This window comes from Mesocricetus auratus, unplaced genomic scaffold (assembly GCF_017639785.1).
Source record: "Mesocricetus auratus isolate SY011 unplaced genomic scaffold, BCM_Maur_2.0 Super-Scaffold_15014, whole genome shotgun sequence".
NCBI classification, from domain to species: domain Eukaryota; kingdom Metazoa; phylum Chordata; class Mammalia; order Rodentia; family Cricetidae; genus Mesocricetus; species Mesocricetus auratus.
In genome coordinates this window covers 75315487-75342451 of record NW_024429186.1, presented here as the reverse complement: position 1 = coordinate 75342451, position 26965 = coordinate 75315487, and the positions used below count along the sequence as shown (strand labels likewise).

Genomic DNA, 26965 nt, shown 5'->3' with positions numbered 1-26965 from the left:
GAAGTTTGAAAGCTTTTTTATTAGTATTTAAAAGAAAAGCAATAGGGCAAGCTGTAAATCTTGGTGACTTCCTAGCGAATAAGATAGAGAAGAGAAAGCATGCTTTTTTAGGTAGGTATAGATGTCATCAAGCATTTATATGGTGTGTAAGCAGTGTCATGGCAAGGAGGTAGGAGCTTCCGAGAAAGGGGGAGAGAGTCCAGATCATCAGAGAAAGCATGTCCAGGGTCTGGCTAGTATCTGGAAGAAGGAAAAAAGAGATTAAAAAGAAGGAAGGAAAAGGAGGTCTAAGTAACTTATAAAAGGAGGATAGACTTAGCAGAGCTAAATGATGGCAGCATCACAAGTGACTACATCATGTAAGAAAAAGTATGTTATCTTATGAAGGGGATAATTATTCCTCCCATCTCTTTCGCATGGCTTTAGGTGAATTAACCTTCCTAGGTGATGGTCTCTTGACCAGGTGATTGACATCCCAGCTGGATTAACTCTTAAGGAAGGAAAAATATAGTATGCAATGGTCTAATCCTTAGAATAGGTCAGGATGCCAATGTCGCCACCCAGGACCAGAAGTATTCTATTCTTTTGACTAGCCCTTAAGGAATGGTGAAGCTGTCTGTCTTTCTAGTGTCACCACGAAAGTTTGAGCTGGAGTTCAAAGGTTCAGTGGCCTTCAAGGATACTGTAACACCATCATAAAAAAAATCACCTGATTCAGGTGCCAATGGTGAAAAGGTAGAAAAAGCTCTATATGGCTGGAAAGTTGTAGTACAAGATTAGTTAGAGTTGATCACTGGAAAATTGAAGAGAAAGTAACACAGAGAGTAAATGGTTCCAAGGAGATGCTATCTTTCACCTTTTGTCTTTGAAGACATACAGGTAAAGATACCCAGGAGAAGACATTGTTAGATCCACATGTTTATCCAAGTCAATATGAAGGCAGCAATCAGAAGGTAGCAGTATCATAATAATGGCTTAGTACTTGAGTTTTGTAGGCAGCATCCTATGTTCACAATCCAACCAGTTCTTCCACTTTCTAAATCTGATAGTTTACAGCTTAACTTCTGTACCTCTGAGTTCTTCATCAGTAAAGCATGTGTAATGACAGTAGGAAGCTCATTGTAAGGTCAAAACAACTTACCGGGGCTTATAAAATACATGGTATGGATGTTTGCCTTTTGTTAATATTTTGTTATTGTTGTTTGATTCTTTTTGAGCTCACTATGCCACTCTGGCTACCCTATAACTTACTATATAAACCAGGCTGGCCTACAACTCACAGAGATTGCCTCTCTGCCTCTCTGTCTCTGCCTCTGTCTCTGCATACTGACATTATAGGTGTGTGTCTTGGTTTAATAAATGTTATTCTTACTACACTTGTCATTTTTCAAACATAAGAATACTGAAACTCAGAGGTGAATAGAAAATAGACCATAGAGACAACATGTAAGTTGAACTAGATGCCATTTGATACCAGATTGAGATAGACCTGCATAATTCAGTGTCAGAAACTTCCCCAAAGGCAAAAGAGTTGCCAGGTTGTCTCCTGAAAGCTCTGCCAAGGCAAATTGTTTAGCCTGAAAAGTTTTGTTTAAACAGTTTTACAGATGAGGATAATCTATAGTCTTTTCCACAGTTAAATAACTCATTTCATTCAAAATGCAGATGATCCCATTTTAAAAGATAGAGACATATTCCTCACTACCAAGAACAGACAGAAACAAGGCATCAAAATCTTCTAGAAGAACTAGTTAATTGTACTTCCACAATTTCAGTGAGATTACTCACTGAGTCATACAGTCTCATCATGCATCTTAGCTAATGAAGCTATTTTAGCACATTTAGAGAAGCCTTGAGACTAAGTGTTACATCCCTGAGAGGTCCCAGGCCTCAGTCACTGGTCCTTTAGTGACTGGAGTTTAACAAAGTACAAACAACAGGAAAAGAGAAGATAAATCTTCAGAGGACTGTCTATTCTATGCTGATTTTCCTGTGTGGAAAATTAGATGACTTGCAACTAACTGTTTGTGTGCAAAAGCTCTTGGCAGCGTTGCCAACAAAAGCAATGGACAGTGTGTCTGCCCAAAGCAAACATGTCAGCTCGTGCGTTCAGCAGATCCTTATGATCACAACACTGGTCATGTGAGATGATCGCTTTATAGCTCAGCTTCCGGAGGCTTTTCCTGTGAGCATAATGTCTGGCTTGCTGAGGACAAGGCTGCCCAGGCAGAGCCACAGGTGGCCATGACTTGGCAAGCGATGAAACAGCAGCTCACTGAGCACAGAAACAGAGGGACAGGATCTTCTGTCTGGGTTTCAATGCCTACAGACAGCACAAAGAGTTCCTCCTTGGAAATCTAAACTCCTCGATTAAACAGAAAGCCCAAAGCATAGCCCTGAATTACTGAATCCATATTCAACAGTTGAGAACTTAGACAAACAGAGTAAAATAACAATAAAAATATTCGGGGACTTTTACACGAAGTAACTGAGGTTTTGGGCTATACAATTGACATTATTGCTAAACAGCAAATGACTGACAATCTTCTTATAGCTTTTTGCTCATTTCTTCTTTTGCCATTAGGGACCCGTGAATACTTTTGTCCTCTAACTATCAAGAAATGTCATGTAGAATGTATGCACAGAGAAGTGTTGGTAAAAGCATCACTTTGTGTCTCTCAGCCACAATATACAGTCAACAGTAGGCTCCCAAGAAGCCATTGACCTAATAGTACCAACCTTTGTACTCATTCTGGCAACAGTGCGTTCTTTGCCTCACTTTTATCCATCAGTCAGCTTCTCTCCAAACTCTTGAAGTCCTCATGATGTAAACGCAAAATTTACTGCAGCTGTTGCTTTCACACATCTCCTGCACAATGCACCATATGTTATTCTGCAAAACTGTATATCTTACCTATAAACAATCCAAATGAATATGTATACATAGGTTTATACATGTTAGACACAAATATGTGCATATTCATCATAGACATCTATAATTGATATCAAGCATCTCAGCAAACCCTTGCTCCTGTAGTGGGACATCTATTTACTAAACCTGTTCCTTGGGGATTATAAATTCCAGCTTCCAAAATGCAGTAACTGAGAACTAAGGCTTTAAACAGAGGATTTTCTGTCCTACCCTATCCACAGCCATTTCTAAATAATCACTCAGAGGCTTAATATTAATTACAGAATGTTTGACCTATAGTTCAGGCTTATTACTAACTAGCTCTTACATTTAAACAAACCCATTTCTATTAATCTATGTATTGCCACATGGCCGTGGCTTTACTGGTCTGCTGGCATCTTCTTGGGTGACTGGCTCAAATCTCCTGTGACTATGCCCCTATTCATCTGAGCTCTCAGTTGGATTGTTCTGCATAACCTTATCCTGCCTTGCCATAGGCCAAACAGATTTTAATCTTAACCAATGGGAGCAATACATATTCACAGCATACAGAAAGATAATCCCACAATACAAGGTCAACACCAAGACAGCTGTGGACTCTGCCTCTTTAGAAGCTAGCCAGATGGAACAAGTTCATCCCTCCATTTTCTTTACCCATAAAATAGAAATTAAAATGTATAGTTTATTACCCAGAGTCATCATTAAGGTTGGCTGAGGTCATGATATCATAGCATCTTTTAAAGATGCCCTGTTAAGAGAAGCTTTATCTTTGCTAGCCGCTTTGGTTTATCCCCCGCCAGCCGCCTGGGCTCTGCCGCATTGTAGTCCCCAAATAAACACACAGGAGGCTATATTAATTATGAAGCTGTTGGCCTTGCTTGTTTCTTACTGGCTAGCTCTGACTTAAGTAATTACCCCATAATTGTTAATCTAAGTATGTCTCTTACCGGAGAATAGTTCCGGGCTCCTACCCCATCGCATTACATCTCGAATTCTCTTGTGTTTCTCCTTCCCAGAATCCTCCTGGACTCCTAGTCCCACCCATCTAGATTCCTATTGGCCAACAGTGCTTTATTAACAAATGTACAGGACTTCCCCCATCAATGCCCAACTGGTGTTTTGGGGGGGTTGGTTTTGGAATTTTTTTCAATTTTAAAAATACTTTTTACTTTATTTATATGAGTATTTGCTTGCATGTGTGTATATATCCACCATGTACATGCCTGGTGCCCCCAGAGGTCAGGAAAAGGCATTGGATTCCTTGGAACTGGAGTTGTATTTATGAGCAGCCCTGTGGGTGCTTGGAATTGAACACAGGTTCTCTGACAGAAAAGCCATTGCTCTTAACCTTTGAACCATTTCTCAAGGCCTGCAATTAGTATTTTTGTATCATAAAAAAGAATCCCCATTTCATAAAATTAAGTAATCTCATTGTTTAAAGGAAAGTTAGTATAAACTAGTCAGAGGTATACTTCAATTTGAAACCCTGTTTTTATTCTCTAGCCAATGAGCATCCATTTCTACTTGAATACGGCTCGTGATGGGAATTCTTGATTTCTGAAAGCATCACACTCTGATCTTAAATAACTTCTAACCTTTAATAACCAAGGGGAGAGGGGGAGGAGAACATGAGGGACCAGAAGATCTAGTCAGGGGAAGAATAGAGAAAGAGAGCAAGAAAAGAGATACCTTAATAGAGGGAGTCATTATAGGTTTAAAGAGAAATCTGGCACTAGGGAAATGTCCAGAGATCCACAAGGATGACCCCAACTAAGAATCCAGGCAGTAGTGGAGAGGCTGCCTTTGATGCCCTTCCTCTCTAATGAGAATGTTGACTACTTTAATTGCCATCCCAGAGCCTTCATCCAGTAGCTGATGGAAGCAGAAGCAGACACCCACAGCTAAACACTGAGCTGAATTCCTGGAATCCAGTTGTAGAGAGGGAGGAGTGAAGGGCAAAGGGGTCAAGACCATGCTGGGGAAACCCACAGAAACATCTGACCTGAGCAAGGGGGAGCTCACAGATCCTAGTCTGACAGCTGGGAAACCAGCAAAGCACTAAACCAGGCCCCCTGAATGTGGGTGTCAATTGGGAGGCCTGGGCAGTCTATGGGGTGTCTTGCAGTGGAACCATTATTTATCCCTAGTGCACGAATGGGCTTCGGGAGCCCATTCCCTGTGGAGGGACACTCTTGCAGCCTAGATGAATGGGGGTAGGGGGGCTAGGCCCTGTCCCAAATGATGTGACAGACTTTAATGATCCCCCATGAGAGTCCTCACGCACCCTGGGGAGTGGATAGGAGTGAGATGGGGAATTGTGATGGGACATGGGAGGATGGGAGGAAGAGGGAACTAGGATTGGTATGTAAAATAAGATTATTTTTAGTCAAATAAAATTTTATTTAAAAAATAAAATAAAAATAACCTTAATAACCTTGATCCACATAGTATTTAAAACAATGTGCCATTTCTGACATGGATTACAAACTGACAAAAGTATCACATACAAATCAGGAAAATCTACGTGTGTGCTTTCTTGATGGGAGTTGACAGACGATAGTCCATTTAATTATGTTCACGTCTCCAACTGAAAAGGAAAACTGCTCAAAATCAGATCACATTTCTGATATTTTAGCTCCTAAACTCTGAAATAATCCAAAGTCTACCTGCAAATCATCTCTACATTCAACAAATATAAATTAAGCTTTAGAACAGCTAAAATGTAAAGAAAAAAAAAAAAAAAGAAGTCCTAAGGGCTAAAGACCAGAATGAACTCTTGTGTGATTTTAACTATTAAAGATAATAAGCATGTGTAAAGAGCTAGGACATGAACTACCAGGGAAATTTAGATTAAACTACAATTGTCTCTCAGGACACATAGAACAGAACTTTCGAGACAAACAACTGACAATACACAGCAACACTAAGCGTGTGGCGCCTCTGGAAACCCCACTCTTAGCTGCTCAGAAGGGAAGTGCGCATCACTTTGTGGTGTTGTCAAACAAGCCTAACACCAGGAATGAAGGTGATTTCTCCACTGAAGGAAATGCACAAAAATGTATGTAGAAGTTGTATCTCTAACTGAATTCAGCTCATTGCCTATCAAGTGTAAATGGATAAGCTGTGAGATATTTGAGCTGCACAATAATAAGAAGGGTTAATGTGTCTCCACACACAGCTGGGGCACAAATCTCATATTCCGGCAAAGAAGTCTCAGAATGAAAAATAAGATATAATTGCACAGTTTGTAATCTTAACTTTTGCTACTCTATGACGAATCATCTAAGCAGCTTAGATTTATCTACTCTGCAATTTTTCTTTCTCCTTTTTTAAAATTTATTACTGAGTAAAATATATTTAGCCTTTCTTCTTATGTCCATTATTTCCCTTTGGATATTTCTTTGTACATTTCCTGGACTAAGTCCTCATCTTAATTTTTGTTGCTTTTGTTTTTGCTTCTGTTTGAGACAGGGTTTGTCTGTATAGTGCAGGCTGTCCTGGAACTCACTCTGGCTGGCCTCAAACTCAGAAATCAGCCTGCCTCTGCCTCCTGAGTGCTGGGATTACAGGGTTGCACCACCATGCCCAAACTGTCAGATTAAAATTTTCATACAGCTTTTTTGTGTGTGGTGCTGAAGACTGAATCCAGGGTCTCATGCATGCTAAGCAAGAAGTGTATCGCTGGCTTACATCCCCACCATTTATAAATGTATTTAAAGATGTATTTAAAGGAAGTTCAAGTGTAACTTACAGTGACTAGGGTGATAACAATGGCCACCTTTGCATGGGCATAACAGGTGGCTGCTGGAAAACATTGATGCTAATATCAATACACAGATGTTATTCTGTATGGTGGTTATACAGTGTCTGCATTTGCAAAAAATTAATTTATTTTTATATTTGACGACTCTGCACAGAAAAGCCTCCTAACAGCAGGGCCTTATTGCTTCAAAATAATATAATCAATGCTATAACTCAGCTAATCAGAGGAGTTGCCAGAGGCTTAATGTAAGTTAATTACTGTGTTCGTAGACAGGATGCTGCTGATGCCTGTGTCTTGGCAGAAAGAAAGTACTCCTAGTTCTTCTGAGCACCCTCCGCTTACATAATATAAGAGCTTACAAAATTCATTGCAGCATTTCTTGCTGATGAAATCATTCTTCAAAAGTAAGTACCTTAGTACTTAGCTGGTAGTTATTTTACCCATGACTAAGGCAAATTAGACAAGACTTGGTTCAAGAAACAGTACAATTGAAAAGTGTGGCCTTGTAATTTGTGGAATTCTATTACAAACTCTACATATAATGGCTTGAAGCACACAAGTCTTATGAAAACTGAGTTATATAAAGAAAGAAATCACTTTAAAAACATGTGAAAAGTGTATGTCTGAGAATCATGAACTCCAAGCTAGCAGCAAAACCAGCATGCCCTTGTCCCTTCTCTGAATACAGCTATCTGGAGTCACACTCAACACGTTCACTAGGCCAGATTGTCCTAATAGCATTCACCTGCCTTAGGGAATCTCAGTGGTTTTGGGAGGAGAGGGGGAGTTGGTTTGGGTTTTTTGTTTATTTTGTTTTAGTTACATTTGTAAGTATGAGTGGTTTTGCTTGCATGGATGTATATGCACCGCATGTATAAATGGTTCACTCACGGGTCAGAAGGGGGTTTTGGATCCCCTGGGCCGGAATTACAGACAATTGTGGGCCACCATATGGTACTGCAAACTGAACCCAGGCCTCCGTCTGTGAGAGCAGCAGATGCTGTTAGCCGTGAGCCATCTATCCAGATCAAGTCTTGAGCAACAAGTGTTTTACCCCTGGCCATCTATCCAGTTCCTAGTTTTGCTTCTCTGGGGTTAATAAAATAAAAATATAAAGAAATGCAGAGAAAACCAATTGCTTGTCCAGCAAATCTACCGCTTTATGTAAAAGAATGAGTCAGGGATAAAATTTCAAGTTCTTTCTATGAGACAACTTTCAACTGGGTGAAAACAGGCATTGCTCAGGTAGAGAAAAGAGGGCAGTTACTTTCCAAAGCTGTTTACACCTTTTACTGCAGCTGTAAAATGTGACATGACAAGCACATCAGGAATAGATAGCATTTTGAAGACACACACAGAAACCACGCCCCTCAGCAGGGTGACTAACCTTTTTCACTTGTTTGTTTGTTTGTTGTTTTTAGTTTGTCAGTTTTTGAGACAGGATCTCATGTAGCCCATGCTGGCCTCCAGCACAGCTCACTGTGATCCAAGGCTGGGCTTGAACACCTGATCCTCCCGACTCCCCTTCCCACGTCCTAGAATTATAGATGCGTGCTACCACACCCAGGGGCTTTAAAGTAACTAACAAGTTAAGTAAGGTCTAATTTCCACCCGAAAGTGAGATTTAGGTTTCTGGGCTGATTCTAAGCATGGGGAACTTTGACACCTTAACTGTGAAGCTTGCTCCTGATCCACCCTCCACCTCAACTCCTGCTCTCCACACCCGCACCAGATGCTCTGGCCATTTTTAATTTACACGTGGAAAAGATTAAGGAGGTGCACACTGAAACATGATGGAACGGCTCTCACTCCATGACTCACTCTAGCTCTTCTCTTTCATCCAAACACACGTTTCAGTGACATCTCTTCTTCTGCAGCGTACCGCATGTTATGATGGGTCTGGGAGACTCCAGAGGACACAGATCCTTTGAGAGAGAAGTGACAGAGATACAAAGAGATCATTTGAGACTAAAGACCAACACAAGTGATTATAGCCCAGAATCTGCCTCATATGGTGACCTGCAATGAAGTACCTAGATATTTAATTAAGCATCATTATGGATTTTTAAGGAGGTGTGTGTGTGTGTGTCTGTCTGTCTGTCTGTCTGTCTGTCTGTCTATCTGTCTGTGGAGAGCAACAAAGGGTACAAGACCCGCTAGAACTAAAGGTGTGGGTAGCTGTGAGGCTCCTGGCATGTGTGCTGGTCTTCTAGTAAAGCAGTGTGTTACTCTGAACCACAGTGAGCTGTTTCTGCAGCCCCTTCCTAGATATTTTTATAGCAGTGTTTTGGGATGCTGTTAACATCAGTAGACTAAAGCAGATTTACCCTCATGATGTGAGTGGGCTTTTTTCAACTAGTCAAGTGTCTAGAGTAGCAGAGAAATCTTCTCTCTGATGGCCTTCAACTTGGCACATCAGCTTTGCTGACCTTAAACTCACCGACTTCCGTAAGCATGTGAGTCAGTTCTTTGTAAGAAATAAATATCAACAAACCATACTATTTCTGCTTCCTTAGCAAATATTAACACAGTTTGCCTTCAAACAACTTCAAACCCCTAGAGGGTGGCGGGGATGGTTGAAGCCAAAAGGAAAACATAACTACATTACCGGGTGTTAGTTAATAAAGGAAAAGGATATCCGAGACTCATTATACCTAAAACAATTCAACTTTACTTTTACATAGAAAAGTAAACGTGTTTTCAAACAATGAAGATTGTGTTAGAATCTGGTCTGTGACATAAAATAGGATTGTGAAATGTGAAAGATAGACCCCAATACCAGGAAATCCAAACCCCATAAGGCTTACTACAGATGGTCCCTCATAGCATCCACCATACAAATTCACTTATTTTCCCACAAAGCTTGCTATAGATTGTCCCTTGCACTCAGTTTCTAGACACACAAGCAGGTTCACTATGGTCTTTCTCAAACCACTTCACTTATTTTCACATGAAAGTTTGTGCGAAATTTCACCACAAAGCTTCATGAAAACACACTTTTTTAAAAAATTCACAAACTCATTTACTTTCTTTAAAAAGTGAAGGAAGCAGTATTATTTAGCCACCTGTTGAGAGCATCTCTCTCGGCCAGCGATGCAGGTCAGAAAGATGACTAAACACAACCCTTGTCTCAAGCAAATGATGAAGCAAGAATACAGTGGTCATTTCAATGGTGGGGGACACGAAGAGGAAAAGCTGCAGAGGCCAAAATCTTCCAAGTCAAGAAAAGAAATGTCATGGAAGTTTTCTGAAAAGGGGAATGTTAAAATTGGGTTTTAAATGATAAAGGGATCGGCAGAGGGAGTTTCCAGTGTCAAGATTCCCAGAGTGCATGGTGAATGGACCAGAACAGCCATAAATGTCATTGAAGAACAGACAGAGGATTGTATCTAGCTCGTGGCAGATTTCTCGCCTAGCATTGTGTAAGACACTGGCTCAGTCATCAGCCCCAGAACAATGTTGACGGTGGCGATGATGATAATGATGGGGAAGGGATGTTGGTGGTGGTGGTGACGGTGCGGCGGTGACAAAATAGAGCTGGTGGAGACCCTGAGAATCCACGACAAGCATGCAATGCCTTCCTTCGAGCATCAGGTGCCGTGGATAAACATGTGCTGCTTCGTCTCAGGCGAACCCTGGTCAACACAAACACAAAACACGAAAACGCTCTAGCTAGGAAGTAATGTGCTCAGTCTTACATTCTGAAGAACAGTGGTAGTGGTTGTGCATGGAGTCATGGGAGGGAGGGTTCGTTTCTTAAATCCTGCAGATGTCGGTGTTACAGCATGTGAGCATTTAGTGACTACTGTGTGTTAAGCACTGAGAGGTCATTAAACTTATATTAGAAAAAATGAAGCACAGTCTTTGCCCTAATGGAGACAGGCAGTCTAAGGGATGGCAATATGTTTCACTTGGAAGGGAGAGAAGTAGAAAACTACTGGAAATCCCCATCAAGAAGGTAGCAAGGACAAGCCAGTTCTGGACTAGATGAGGAAAACACCACTGAGAAGATCTAGCATAACAAATGACTAGATGGTTGGGGAGGTTTAAGAGGGAAAAGAAGAGCTGGGTGTTGGTGGCGCATGCCTTTAATCCCAGCACTCGGGAGGCAGAGGCAGGCGGATCTCTGTGAGTTCGAGACCAGCCTGGTCTACAGAGCGAGTTCCAGGACAGGCTCCAAAGCTACACAGAGAAACCCTGTCTTGGAAAACCCCAAAAAAAGGGAGGGCCTAGGCCCTGGCCTGAATGAAATGACAGTTACTGGAGATCCACCATGGAGGGCCTCACCCTCCCTGGGGATTGGAGTGGAGATTGGGTGGGGGACTGGGGGACCTGGTGGGGAGGGTGGGGAAGAAGGAGAGGGAGAGAGAGCTGGGATTGACATGTGAAACAAGATTGTTTCTAACCTAAATTAAAAATTACAAAAAATGATTGAGAATAAAGACAATCTATCACAAGAGGACACGGCAATTTCATATTCCTGTCCACATGTAGTATACAAAATATACTTACAACTCTGTAGTGAATAAAAGTAAAGATTCACAGAAAAAAATAGGGAAAAGCAGCCAAGGACAGTGCCCAGGTTTGTGTTGGAACGAGAACAGATGTAACAATATCCTTGGGGGAGAAGGGCTTTGAGAGAGACAGTAGTGAATCTGCTTGTGTGTCTAGAAACTGGTAGCTAAGCTTATTCATTTTGCATACAGACAGCTGGATTCATACTCGGTCCTTAAGGCAAGCCAGGGAATTCCCAGGCCGGAGTAGTCACTGTCTGCTGCCCGTCGCTGAGTGCTAAGGTGGCTGAGAAAACAGACACGTGCAGAGTGGGAGCTTCCTTTAGAAGACTAGGTTTTTCCACTGAAACAGCTGACCCGAGCAAGGGGGAGCTCATGGGCCCCAGACTGATACCTGGGAAACCAGCATAGGGCTGATCCAGACTCCCTGAATGTGGGTGTCAGTTAGGAGGCCTGGGCAATCTATGGGGCCTCTGGTAGTAGGTCAGTATTTATCCGTAGTACAAGAATGGACTTTGGGAGTCCACTCCACACAGAGGGATGCTCTCTCAGCCTAGTCACATGGGGGAGGGTCTAGGCCCTGCTCCAAATGATGTGACAGACTTTGAAGATCCCCCATGGAAGGCCTCACCCTCCCTGGAGAGCAGACAGGAGATGAGAGATAGGGGTTCAGCGGAGGAGGGGAGGGAGAGGGAACTGGGATTGACATGTAAAACAAGCTTGTTTCTAATTTAAATTTTTTAAAAATCTGAAAAAGATCTGTTTTTTTTATGTAACTCTTTCTTAAGGAGACATGGAAAGACAGCATCTGCAGACCAGTACACAAACTTTTCCCTGGTCGGTGTTCCTAACACTGTCCTTAGCAGGAAGAATCGGTGGTCTTTTAAAAAATCAGAAACAAGTATGTGCTTTTTTATTGGTTTATCGAAAAAGGGAGGTTTTCTTTGAGCTAAAACACTGACTGGCAAATCATTCACCCCACACTCGTTTGGCAGAGAAGGTATTAGGAGAGCACATATGTAAATCGCGCACATGTGTCTGCTTCTGGTCAGTGCCTGGGAGTCTACTGCCGAGTAAAATCATCTGAGCATATTTGGCATAAAGGTGTTCTGGCAGTGCCAGCTTTGTCGTGGGCATCATAGAGAGAGGCCACGCCTCTTCTGTTTGCATGCAGGAAAGGGTCTTCCCTGTCACATGACACTGAATGCTTATTTAGCGCGCACTATGAGTCACCATTGTAATCATGGCCCAGAAAAGAGTTCCTTCTTCTTGATAGAGGTTTCGTATAGGGACATTAGTTTAGTCCCCGTTCTGCAGAAAAAGAAAACTGCCAAGGTGTTAGGTAATGTCAAGGTTTCAGGGTTAGAAAGCAAGGGACTAAGTCTGATATGGGACCCGGAGCCCCCAACTGCTGCTCTATGCTGACTTTAGCACAAAGTCCTTCGCTTCTCGCCTCTCAGCCTTCAACCCACACAGTCAATTACTGTCCTTCCCAGGGAGCATGAAAAGCAACGGTGATGTCTTCTGAGACGCCAAACATTAAGCGCGCTGGACTTCTGAGTCTCTGCAGCCCACACAGCATCAGCCACGCTGGTTATTTTTCCCTCGCTGTACAAACCCACTGACTGAAGCCTTGAGTGAATCTGACGGCCTGTCTTCTCCTCCGGTCTCTAGGAACATCACGATGAAAACCCCCCACTGTGTGGATGGGACAGTGCAAGGACAGTCCCAAGTACGACTGTGCCAGCCAGCGGGAGGAAGCTCCAAGGACGGGGCAACCTCTCGGAACCGCTGGCAATGCGTCAAGTGCCTGTGGCTCCTGACCTTCAGTGGAAGACTGGGCCCACACGGGGTTACATGGAAGAACGGGTTTGGCACGCAGGCAAGCCTGGGGTTGAGGCATGGCTCTGTTGTGTACTTGGTAAGTGACCCAGCAGAATGGATGTGACCACTGAGAGTCTTTGTGTTCCTATTTGCTAAAGGCAAGGTAAAACCTGTCTTACTGTTATCTGAGAAAATAAATGAGAGAACCATGTAAACTGTAAGGATATTATTATTATGGCCAAGCAAGCAAAATGTATCCTCAGTTGCCATGTTCCTGACCCAATTGGCTATGCCATGCTCAATGTAAATGTCTGTGTTAATCGTTTATTCTGATGGATGAGCTATAGTCCACCACTATTCTCATTAGTAATGTTATGCCTATATCTCTGTCTATTTAAACCATGATTTGTATAGCCCTATAAAGTGTGTATGCTTTTATATTCTGATTTTCAAATGCCACGTTTGGATTATTTGGATCTTCTATGCTGTATGCTGCCATTAGACTTCCTATCTTGACCTGTCATGAATGGTACCCTGTCTGGAACATGTAAAAGATATCTAAAAAGGGAAAATGGGAAGAGAGTACACAGTTTTAGTGAACAGTCCTCACAAAAATCCTATAACAAAGCACTTACATCATTTTTCCCCAAGTATTCACTATTGGAAACCATGTATGAGAGTGTGAGATAGTGCCAGTGTGTGAGAAAGTGTGTGTGAGAGAATGTAAGTGTGTGTGACTGTGTGAGAGAATGTGAGTGTGAGCATGAGTGTGTGTGAGTGTGTGAGAGAATGTGAGTGTGAGTGTGAGAAAGTGTGTGTGTGTGCGTATGTGAGAAATGTGTGTTAGAGTGTGTGAGAGCATTGAGTGTGTGAGAGTGTGAGTACGTAAGAGAATGTGAATGTGAGCGTGGTCGTGAGCATGAGTGTGTGTTAGAGTGAGTGAGAGAATATGAGCATGTGTGTGAGTGTGTGAGAGCATTGAGTGTGTGTGTGTGCGGGTATGTGACAGAATGTGAATGTGAGAGCATGGGCGTGTGAGATAATGTGTGTGTAAGTATGCATGAATGTGTGTGACTGTGTGTGCGTGTGCACGAACACATATATACACTCTGGGTAAAGCTGACTCTAAGACCTCCCTTTTTTTCTTTATAAAATCATACTTCATTTCTGGTGCAAACAACAATAAAAAAAAAGAATCCATGAGAAATCTTTTGTTGGAACATTTAAATATCTTGAAAACCTGTTGAGGTGTTTTCCACTAGAAATGGAGTCTAAATGTCAGTGATTCTAGAACTCGGTGAGTAATGTTTGTGTTGTTGAGGAAGGAAATTGTGGTGGTTTAAATCCTGGATCTTTTTTCCTGAAGAAAACAGCTTTTAGTGTCAAATCAAATAGATTTTAGTGTCAAAGGCCTGAGACAGAGAAGCCAGCTCAGTTTGTTGTTCAGATGAAAACATCCTCCAGAGAAAATTCAATGCAAGCAGCATCTCTAGTGAAAGATCACCACAGGCTAACATGTTTTGAGGGTTTTTGAGGGGCCAAATGTGAGCTTTGAACAAAGACTCAGATGGTCTGAAATGGAGTAGAGTAAGTTCAGGAGAATAGCTGTGCTAGGAAATTGGCGGGAGAAAGAATACATCTGCAAACTATGGTTGCTCTTTATCCACACTGAGGAAATGTCACTTAAATTAGTTTGGTGGCAAATATAACCATAAGGCTTTGCTTTCATTAGATAACTCATAGCTTCTATTTCATTCCACTTCGACCATTGTGTTTTTGGAAACCACTCAGAAATAAAGCTCATGGAAAGAAATAAAATGTTCATGAATTTAAATCATCATATTTTTACTATTAGCACCAAAATAATTGTATAGTTTTTACTATCATTTTGTGCATTTGTGAGATACAGACTTTGCATTTCTGCTAGTTATTTTTTGAGATTGTAATTCAGTGACTTCCCTTTCCTCCCTCCAAACCCCTCCATACATCCTTCCCAACTCTGCTTCAAATCCATGGCCTCTTCTTTCACTAATAGTTACTGCATGCATATATGCATATACATGTATTCCTAACTATAACCTGTTCAATCTGCTACCTGTACATGTCTTTTCATGGCTGACCATTTTCTACTATATTTCAAAATGTGAACTACTTCTTGTAATTCATGAAAATTTTCCAATAGAAATACTTCTGAGACCCAATATCAGTAAAAGAAAATGCAAACACTCTAAAAGGCAATACTAAATTCCTACCAATAGCATAGCTGTAATTATTCTCTGGGACAGAATACTTGAAGAGTTGTAAGCTATAAATGATAATGTCACTCATGACATCTTAAGATGATGCAGTTAAAGTATCAGCTGGTAACTCAGGTGTGTATGATCCTCAGTTTTTACTTGTGTCTTGCTGGCTATTCCCGTGTAAGAATGATGTGACTATTTACTTATTACAAATAGAACAAACTTACTCAAAAGGAAGCCTTACAAGGTTGCCAGATTACTGTTCTTCCTTTGGAGAAGTCTATCTTATAGTGAACAAAATAGAAGAATCAGTTTAAATGCCAACTTTGGGCATTTCATGTGAATACCTTTGTCTTTTAGCCCAACAGGAACCCAAAAACAATTGCTTGGAAATTGGATAAAACCCCAGCTGCTTTCAACACAGTTTGTGGAAATCCTGTGTGTGTGATGGACAAACGTTGGCCAAGTCAAACCACCTGCAAAGCACACTCACACACACGACGTGCACATTCTCACACACACGTGCAACATGCACACACTCATATATGCAATGTGCATACACTCACAGACACATGACATGCACATACATACATATTACATGCACACACATATACACACACAACAAAGCCAGTTTTCACTTTACAGCATGATCTTAAAGTAAGCCAAAGTTTTCTGGAGACAAGTCTAGAGATTGCGAAATCTCTCTAAAGTCACAGATGACATATTACAGAAAGCAGGTTTTAGTCTTTTATTCCCATTTAAATGTTTTTTTTCTTTAATTGTTATTTATTCAGTATAAATGTCTCTATCATTTTATTTTTAGCTTTTCTATGTATCATTCCCTTTTTCCCTACACTGTTTTTTTTCTTTTTTTAATCTTTATTTTACATGTATGGGTATTTTGACTGCATGTTGTCTGTACTTGACTTCCTGGTGCCTAGGGGAGGCCAAAAGAGGGTTATGGATTCTCAGGAAGTGGAGTTACAGAAAGTTGTGAGCCACCATGTCGGTGCTGAAAATCAATCCCAGATTCTCTGCAAGAGTTACCAATGCTCCTAACCAGTGAGCCATCTCTCTGGCCATCCCCACACCATTTTAATAAATTGGGGGGCTGGAAAGATGGCTCAGCAGTTAAGAGCATTGACTGTTCTTCCAGAAGACCCAAGTTCAATACCCAGACTTCCTTTTTAATGAAAATATGTTGTACTGTAATAAAATAGTATTTTCCTGGTTAAAAGTAATAAATGTAAGCTGTATCACTCACCATCCCTCTACCACAATAACCTTTGGATATTTCTTCCAAGAATATTCCCATGAGTTTTTCGTACACACAATAATTTGCAAAATTGTACAATTCTATATATTAATTTTTACTTAACATATATACATACCATAGTATTACATTTGTTATATAACACATGTATATTATATACATGTATAACTGTATCTAATGTAACCATTTTACTAAGACGCTCAATGATAATAACTGTGATTTAGCTAATTGTATGCTAAGTACTGACTAATTACATATTGTGTTTATGGATTGAACACAAATCATTTAACACTGCTTTTAGACATTTTTGAAGTCTTCCAATTTGGGAACAAGAGAACAACAAAGTTGACGTTGTTTCTTAAATGCTGGACACTTCGGACTCTGTGTGTGTGAATCAAAACTGGGTTCTCAAACATGGACTCTTTGTGAGGGCAGCATACAGGAAAATGTCACTGAACTTTTTATTTGTCAAAACCCTATCTACATTCCAAATATCTCAGATTCCAGGATATGGTATTACGAGTCCTCCAATACACCTCTCTAGTATTTATGGTAGCCTAATTCCAGTTTTATTAACATATTAGTAATTCTGTGATAACATTTCCAGATACTAATCTTAGAGTATTTATTTCCTTAAAACCAAGAGCTGTCTGGCCTTTTTCTGTTTTTTTGTTTTGTTTTGTTTTGTTTTTGTTTTTTTTTAAGATTTGATGTGAGCTATCATATAGCACTATCTGAACTAATTTCCATAAATTAAGTGGATTATCAATTAATCAAGAATAGCAAAAGCTATTAGAGGAAACAAACTAAAAGAATTGAAGTACATTTATCTTTTTTTAAAAAACTGCCTACAAAACTAGAAGATGATTGGGATTGGGGCAACAAAGCCACTCTCTATCCCAGATTCTCAAGCAGAAACATCGGGGTACAATGTCTGTATGTACTTCAACATTTCCCCCATGTGGACACTCATTCAGTGAGAAAAATGTTTCTCCACTGCTTTGTCTGAAAGCCTTTTACTGGGGCTGTTGGAATTCGTGAATATCTTGTGAGTCACAGAGCTCTTAGTCTTTTAGGGTCTTTACTCCTTGCTTGGCTGCATGGAGGACAAGAATTTACCTGTCTAAAGATAATGTTTCCAAGGGCTTGTCATGGCACTCCCCTCCCCTCTTCCCTGGCTCCAAACCAACTTTGCAGATTAAGCTGATGACTAAGAAAATCAACGAGTGAGCAACAGGAGCGCCCAGAGTAAGGTAAGTTGGCTCATAGAAGCAGGCTGGAGTGATCCCTGTACTGAAGAAGAACGTGAGCCTCACGGGGACAGCAGAGTCCCCAGAGAGAATGATGCAGGCTACCTACGGGGAAAGAACAAGAACCAAGGAGAGAAGGCTGGATACAGTGAGGCATCTGATTGTACATTCTGGGCAAGCTGCCTTGAACAGAAGGACAGACCATACAAGGAGGGGCCATCCTTAGTGGAGAACTAAACTCTTGTCAGAGGCTGTAATTCATTGTGATCATTTTTCAAAGCCATCTCAGGTCTTTGTCTTGGTTTTGCCCTTTTAAATAAGTAGAGTAGACTCATCACAATTCCATTCCTAGGAGTTTCTGACTTCTTTCCTCCCAAATAAAAGCACTTAACAGTATGCAAAAGGACATAATAACTAAAAAGAAAAATGTGTAGGAAACAAGCAGATCATGAGTGCTGAAGCCCACACAGGTTGCCTCATCGTCCGGTAGCCACTAATATTTTGAGCATAATTATCAGTCTGCCTCACCCTACCTTCATGGCTGCCAAGAAAAACAAATTACAGTGGAATCCCTCCCTTTAGTTGTAACAGATGTGAAAGTAAGATGAAAACATTATGACTCCTTTCAAAAGAAAAAGGAAGAATATGATGATTAGATAAGCAAATGCAATGTTTTGTGTCTGTCTGTCTGACTGTGTGTGTGCATGCATGACTGTGTGCTCGTTTATTGAAAGAGTCATTGGACCAAAACTCTTTCTGAAGCCAATGTCATCAATAACTGAGAGAATATTTATTTAAAATGAATATTAGCTAGCAAAGTCCAGGCTACCTTATGATGGACTGCTGTTGAAGTACAATGTCTTTGTATTCTCTGGTGGCCTTCAATAATTCATGCAAACAGCCAGACCTGAATGAATAATATTCAGGGAACCTCCTTCAGTGGCTCTAAGGGTAGTGTTTGGTGTCTTCAAATATATTTGCATATTTGTTTTCTATCTAAGTACATGAGTATAAATCAAACCAGTATAAGAGCAGCTAAGTAAATAGATATTCCCAAACCAGTAAAAATTATTTATTCTGTATTACTCTTGTTTACCATAACATTTTCTGCTTGTCAACTGGAGAAAGCTTTCTGAGCTCAACACAAGAAAAGCTAAATAAGTGCTGTTATGCACCAAAACCGGGAAGTAAGTTAAGTGAGATTTCCATTCCTATTGTGTTCTAAGACCCTATATAAATTCCTCCTTACACTTCAGCAAAACCATTATGAAACAGTCCATTCGAAGCACCATGTCTGTGAGTGAATTTAAAACATTATGTAAGTGGCACATAAAACCTTGTCTTTGTGCCTTTTGATTCATTCTACATCAAATACAGGGATAATTAAGGATTTTAAGTGATCTTATAGGAAGGCATTTCTTTCTTGTTTAGTTCTCATTTATGTATGTAAAAATACAGGTATTCCTTGTACAAAAGAAATTGTATATATTCTTGTCATTCAGAAGAAAATGAACTCAAAGTGGGTGACAGTCTTAAACGTATGAGCTAAAACTATAAATGTATGCAATAGAGAGAAAGTATATAAACTGAACTTTCTCAAATTCATAAACTCTTTTGCCATATCAGGTAGCTGAAAATGGAAACAACACACAGTATAGAAGATAGTATTTGTAAATTATGTATCTGTTAAAGGGTGCCTAGAACTCATTAACAGAAAGACAAACACCCTAATGAAAATTTACAAATAACATTAATAGACATTTCTCAAAATAATATATAAAGAAGTCTGAGGATATGAAAGGGTATCCAACATTACATACCACTAGTGACCTGAAAAAAATCAAAATTTCTATGGGATATCATGAGGATAGTTATAATAAAAGATGCCATGCATGGTGGTTCAACTCAGGAGGGTGGAGGCAGGAGCATGAAAAGTTAGCAGTTGTCATCACCCACATGGTGAGTTTGAAGCCAGTCAGAGATACATAAGGCCTGTCTCAAAGAAGAAGAAGAAGAAGAAGAAGAAGAAGAAGAAGAAGAAGAAGAAGGAGGAGGAGGAGGAGGAGGAGGAGGAGGAGGAGGAGGAGGAGGAGGAGGAGGAGGAGGAGGAGGAGGAGGAGGAGGAGGAGGAGGAGGAGGAGGAGGAGGAGGAGGAGGAGGAGGAGGAGGAGGAGGAGGAAGAGGAAGAGGAGAAGGAGGAGAAGAAGGAGGAGGAGGAGGAAGAAGAAGGAAGAAAGGAAAGGAAAAGAAAAGGAGAGAGAGAGGACAGAGGGGAAGAAGGAGGGGAAGAAGGAAAGGAGGAAGGGATAGAGGGAGGGAGGGAGGAATGGAGGGAGGGAGACTAATTTTCTTAAAGGATCTTTAAACATCTAAATACATATATTAATAAAAAAAGTCTACATAAAAGAAGATTTGGGGGAACCAAGCTAAAGAAATTTTTTAAGTAGTCTTTCCTCAGTCAACATGAAATGTAGATTTTTTCCCCATGGGAAGGTAAGAAAACCATTTTAGGAAATAGATAGCAAACAGTGGTTGAGGTCATCCTGTATAATGAGTGTTATGTCATCTAATAAAACAAACACTTTAGAGCTACTGTGTAAAAACTAGTCTTTTCTGTTTTACTTGCATTACTTGCAATCAGTAACACAGCTAATCCTCTCCTTCTGTGTTCCCATATGTGGTATAACTGCATCATTTGCCCTGCGGGGAAAAAGTGTAATGAGTCCATAGCACTGGACTTGCTAGGTTCCCAGTCAATGTGATGCCAACCAGAAGGCAAATGGTTAGTATTGCTAGTTCTCTGTGAAACATGTCCTGGCATAAGAATAGTGTGTGAGCAGGAAGGAAGAGTCCCAGAAAAAGAGAAATCCCATCCTAAAACAACTGTCAAACAAAAAAATATGAGGTAGAAGACATACTCAAAGTTCAAGTGTAAGTAAAATGCCCAAGCCTTGAGGAGACTATAAATTAATTTGTTCAATGTTGCTTTGCCATATTGATGGGTCTTTTGTTAAAAATAGGGACATATACTTCTCTTTACCCATTTATCTAAAACAATCCTTCCTGGATCTTGGGATTTTCAGATTCGCCTAATGAGAGCCTCATCTCCTGGTTATCATTAAAACTACTAAAACCACTATCATCCCAGACCCCTAGTATCATTTAATCTCTTCTGACTATTTGTTGATGTTTTGAATTTTTCCAGGCACAAGGGCTGAACTCACAGGATTAGCAAATGTTGTCTTACTGGTGTCTTTGAGTTTCAATAGTTCAAAGTGGCACTTTCCCAAAGCCTAGTACAAAAGACATGAGGGAGCTTTACACCCGAGGGGCAGCAGTCAGAGAGACTGAAGGTGACACTCATCCCAAGTAAGGATCACAATCACAAAGACAAATCCAAACTTACTTCCTCAAATATCCTTTTACTGCCTATGTGACAATGCAGCCCACACAGCTGTGTCCCCTCCTCTGACCATTCCTCACCCTTCTCTTTGGAATTTGGATATGTTTTCCAAGTAACACTGATTAAGCAATATTATAGAAGAGGTTTAAACAATAGCATTGTTATTCAGTAATACTTCAAGTCAAAACCTATCCCATAGAACACAATTGTGAGTGTTGGAAAGCCTGGTATACTAACCCTCTGAACTGGTATTCTCCAATTCCACTTTGTTGACATGGTGTATAAACCAGGATTCCTACTGGAAACAAATGACATGCTCAAATTAGGATGGTCTGAGGAGAGTTTATTTACAAAAGTCTATTTGTAAAGGTCCAGGTATAGAAGATCCTTAACACTGTCACATGAGGATGTCGAGCTAGTGACACATTTACACTCTAGATCCAAAAACACAAAGGGAAGAAGTAGTTATTGGAATTGAAAAGGAGTTACCCAGTGATGTTTGCCTTGATAAAGGACCATCCAAAAACAGCACAGGAAGCCCCATGGGATCCAGCAGAGAGGTCAACTCATTCCTTTCCTGGTTCTCCAACTCAGCAGGAAACTCAGGGGCGCAGCAGCCTTGGCTGTGTTTGTCAACACACCACCTTCAGCAATCTACCTTAAGATATCAAGAAAAAGAATTACATCAAGAGGGTGTGCTGCAGTTCCCCAGTGGTTAAATCTACCTGGAAGCCAGAGGGCAGTCAAAGTTTTTGAATGAGTCAGTTTCCTGGTCCAAAGGCAGCTTTGGACAAATGGAGGCTCAGCAATGCTAGACTGGTACTCATGCTCACACAAATGTGTCTACAACTGCTGCTTCATACACAGATGTGTTCACACACGGAACTTGGGGAGCTATCACCAAGGCATTTTTCCCAGGAAGTCTTCACTTCATGGGTGTCTTTCACACTCAGAATCCCCTCTGCCAAATTCTTGGGTATCCAGGACCTGCTAATCTGTGCGCGATCATGTGCAAATTGAAAGTGAACCTTCTTGAACACTGGTCCCTTTACATATATTTTCTCACTTTATCTTCAGCATGGTCCTGTGAGTCTTAAATCAATATCTACATTTTAAAGGGAATTTAAAGCTCAAGTAGTTCAAGAATGTTGTACAGAAACCGGAAGGTGACTCCTGAGCCCAGTATCACTTCATTCAAGGACCCCCTTCCTCCCCCATATGGATCATTGTTAATTGACAGACTTGAGTACGATAACCCAAAATAGTTGAGCAGTTTTCTAGCAGAGGGCAGGGTATGTAGAATAGTCGACTAAAAATAGCTGACTCAAAATTGCTCAGGACTAATGCCCATCCGGTAGATTATGAAAGAGGGAGAACCCGGGAGGAGGACAGGTGGGGGTGACTAGAAAGGGGTTGATGTCCAGAAGGAAAAGGCAGCAAAGAGTTTGAACATCACTGTGTTTGTCCCACTCCCCACTCCTGTAAGACAGGCCAAGCTCTGTTTATTGTCTGTGGACCTCACACCTGAAGTTTATGCCTCCGGGGATGTCTGCAGTGATGCAATGCCTCACCACTGGTCGCCTCACCTGCCTTCCATCTGACCTCTCTTACTGGTAAGCCCACTGTGAGGCAGCGTGTGCAATGAGCAACTTGATGTGTGACTGGGCAGGCTCACAAACTGACCCTGAGGGTCAGTGACTCTTCTGGACGCACCTGCTTTGTACACGCGTGCTGTCATCGTAAATTTAGTCACACCTACTCAGACAGAAGGATGCTGCTCGCGGGGTTTACATCTCCATGTCAAGAAATGAGTCAGTGGCTTGGGAAGGCATAACTCACAGGAAATAGGAGAGAGGATGTCCTGTCAGATTCTGGGGAATCTGTTTTCCTAGAAAACAAACGGGACCCAAAGCTAAGTGAACCTTTGTTTCGAAAGGCCTGCAAGCAAGCATCCACCCCACACGCAAAAACACCTTGTCTGTATAGTAAAAAGGTTGAACCAACACAAGGTTTTCATTTTCGCAGAGGCAGAAATGTCCACGTGGAGATGAGCGGCACAGTGAGTATAAAGCTATGCGCTTTATACTGTAGACATTCAACACTTTCTTTTTTAGGACAAGGCTAGAAAGCTCTAAAGACAGAAAGCAAAGACATAACTTCCAGGGTTGGGCAGGCACTCCCTAAGCCAACAGGGTATCACCAGCAGTGCTTTTATTTTCGACTCAGATTCCACAGCTGTCACAAGACCAAACATTCTCCTTCTTCCACACTGGGTTCTACAGAACTTTTCTGTGGTTACTCCCTTCACTCAGCCAGGCTTCCCTGCCCAAGCGGTAAAACCATTTCAGACAGCTAAGTGGATAAGGAGCTTAAAACAGTGTGGCTTTTGTTCTTTATCAACTAAACACTGCCAAGCAGTAGCTAACTTGAGCTTTGGATGTATGCAGGAACTGTTTTGAGCAATTTATATTATCCTTGCCATCTGTGAAATATTTTAATTGGGAATAACAAAAGATATTCTGATCATGGAATTTTGTTTTTAATAAACTAGAGTTGTTGGAGTTCTTTAAAATATTAAATGAGCTGAGTGTGATGGCACATGCCTGAAATCACAGCTTCCAGAACGTGAAGTTAGGAAAACCAGGTTTTCAAAGTCAGCAACGGAGCAAGTTCAAGACTAGCCTATGCCACATGGGACATTGTCTCAAAAAAATTAAATTAATTATTCTGAAGTTGAGAGTTTATAAACTGTCTGGAAATTCGGGACATATGAAAAATCTTTTAAAATTCATATATAATGATGCTATTGAGCAGTATTTACATTATGACCAGTAGGTAGACATATAGGAAAACATGTGTCTCAATGAAAGAAATTCTAGTGCAAGTGTGAGACACAGGATTTGAGCAACATCGCTACCAAACTTGCCTGGAAAGATTAAAAAATTATCTGTGAAGCTACCCTTCTCTGTAAAGGGAATGGTTGAGCTAGCACACGATTTTCAAATCACGATTTAAAGCTCGGGAAACAACTACAGGGGTGAGTCAATGACTATTACTGGCGATGGTAACTAGCCCTTCTTCTGCTTTACAATCACCCCCCCAAAGCAGTTCTATATTTTCAGATTTAACTTGTAAGGCTATGTGGAGATCTCTTCTAAATTCTTGAACACTAATGACTACAGTATGACTCTGAATAAATTCTGTGTAAAATCTATTTTCGTTGACATGAGAAACTGTCTCTTTATGTAGCAAAAATCATTCCTCCTGAATATGAAAATCAAATATATTTTTAAAGTAGTGTGTGAGACAATTACCTAGTTTTAGTCTACAAAAACGGGCAAACCCCATTGGACAGATTTCAACAATCCTCCTTGTTTTGATGTTCTACTCCTTAATAGAGCCTAAGTCCTTCAAAGTAAGCACCTGAGTACATGACTCCCCCATCCTTCCTATGTCTGGACCTCAGTCAATTAAAGCTGCCTTGGCTACCACATCCAGGCAAGTCCTCACAGGAATGCTGAATGTGGAGGGATATGGAAGAGAAGGTTACATCCCTGGGGAAGAGCCCCAAGGAAGTGCATTTATGACATCAGTCCAAGAAGAACTCCTGTAATTAGAAGAACTCAAAGCCAAAAGAACTCCGAGATCCAGTCCTCAAGCTGGAAGTAAAGAAATGAGTCAACTAAAGATAATAACAGAAGTGCCAGGTTAGAACAGAGAGTCAAAACACAAGAGAGTTGAGGCTTGCTGAAGAATGAATTTCTCACAACATCAAATAACTAATTAATCAATTTTTGAGAGAATGAATTTCCCAAGTGAAGTGTCTTCCATACTTTTGATTCACTGATGGTGTTGACATGGGTATATGTGTATGTATGATGTGTCTGTGGTGTCTGGGAGATGTGTGGTGTGTGTTTGTGTGTGTGTGTGTGTGTGTGTGTGTGTGTGTGTGTGTGTGTGTGTGTGTGTGAAGCCATGATGAAGCAAGGAAGAGAGCTTTTTGTCTATAACAGAAGACTCTGTTAAAACCCAAACGTCATTTTATTCCCTCAGAACACAATGTGTTGTCAGTGACTCTGACGTTTCAATGCTTTGGATGCAATAAGGACTATAATCACTTCACGACATTTGTTTGGGTAAAAGATGGCCTCATGCCACATAAAACACTGAAAATTAATTTTTAAGCTATGTTGTAGCATCTCTGTCCAATTATAATTCTATCATCATCGGTATATACTATTTTAGTAAGATAAATATATTTTGTTTTGTTTGAAATTTTTCTTCTCTTTGAACTTTTATAAAAAACGTTATGCTTGATAATTCTAGATTTTAATAAAACATGAACTAGAAATGTCTTCTACCACGTTCTTTAAATTCTACTTTCAAGATACGAAAAACCTTTATAATACTCAAAGTCTAACTGACCCTCACATTTATACAAAAAGATGAATTTCTACCATTTCTTGAAAAGTATTTTGAAAGAAATTTTGCCCTCATATTTGGGTCACAGAAACCTTGATCTGTGGACTCCAATCAGTCCCACAAGTGAAAATAGGGTCACATTGCCATAGTTCTCAACTGCAACATTAACAAAGCATTAGTCATGACCTATGCAAATTAGAATAAGCCACAGTGGGTTTTGGCAATTCATACAACTTGCCTAAAAGGAAATGCCATTATTTTCACTGTTATTAACAATAGAGTCTTTGGGGGAAAAGACAAAAATCACTTTAACATAAGAGAAGGAAAAAGAAAATTGGCCAGTGATCTGTACCATGATTTGTTGATTTATATTTCCTCAGCCAAAGAAGCTTGGGTTAAAAAAAATGGTAAAATCACAGAAATGCTGTTGGTCTCTGTGGTGGTTTGACGAAAAATGACTCCCAATATGGAGTGGCACTGTTAGGAAATGTGGCCTTGTTGGAGTGGTGAGACTTTGTCAGACAACGTGCATCACTATTGGATACTATTGGATGGGCTCTGAGGTCTCAGATGAGAGCTCAAGCCAGGTCTAGTGGTTCACTTCTTCTTTCTGCTGCCTGCCAATCCAGACGTAGAACTCTCAGCTACCTCTCCAGACCCATGTCTGCCTGCATGCACCGTGCTTCCTGCCATGACAATGGTCTGAGCCTCTGAACTGTAAGCCAGTCCCAATTAAATGTCTTCCTTTATAAGAGATGCCAGGGTCATGGTGCCTCTTCACAGCAATAGAAGCCCTAAGACAGTCTCTCCTTAATTCCTTCTGTAAATGTGGACATTAAAGGTGTTTGCTTGTTTATTGGCAACACTGGGGCACCAGGCTCCACTCGGATTAAACAGATTCTACAACACAAAGTCAAGGCTCAAGCCATAAACTTTTTCTCTTAATCGGGTAATGCCTCAAAAAGATAATGCATAAGATGAACCCCAAAAGTCAAATCCACTATGGACTATCCTCATGATTCTACATGTGGTGCACTTGTTTTGAATGGAAGGAAACACTAAATCCAACCTTCCTCCTTGAATTAAATACATCTCAATACTTAAATAAGGATGGTCTGAATGGACTGTGCAAGAAACTACTCAGAGCAGACCATAAGGAAATTTGGTAAGATGTCAATTTCAGCATTTCATAGTTATGGGTGATTCTGTTATACAAGTATACCTTTACTTATGTATCATATATATATATGACTGTATGACTAAATTATATACATATATATATATACATATGTACTATATAGACATATACATGTAGGACTGTATGACAAAGTTATAGTTAGTTGAAGCCCAGTCACACTGCAGTAT

At 40.6% G+C, this 26965-nt stretch overlaps 1 long non-coding RNA gene across 2 annotated transcripts; it reads right to left on the bottom strand.

Annotated features, from left to right (window-relative positions):
* Positions 1-24717, bottom strand: LOC121139503. Of its 2 annotated transcripts, XR_005876454.1 has the most exons (7): positions 24602-24717; positions 22892-23066; positions 21668-21836; positions 21416-21476; positions 8496-8599; positions 2740-2914; positions 1-240 (listed from the first exon to the last, which is right to left on the bottom strand). It is a non-coding gene; the product is annotated as an uncharacterized LOC121139503 (long non-coding RNA). The 2 variants fall into 2 exon arrangements; XR_005876453.1 differs by lacking the exon at positions 21416-21476.
* Positions 24718-26965: the final 2248 nt, after the last annotated feature.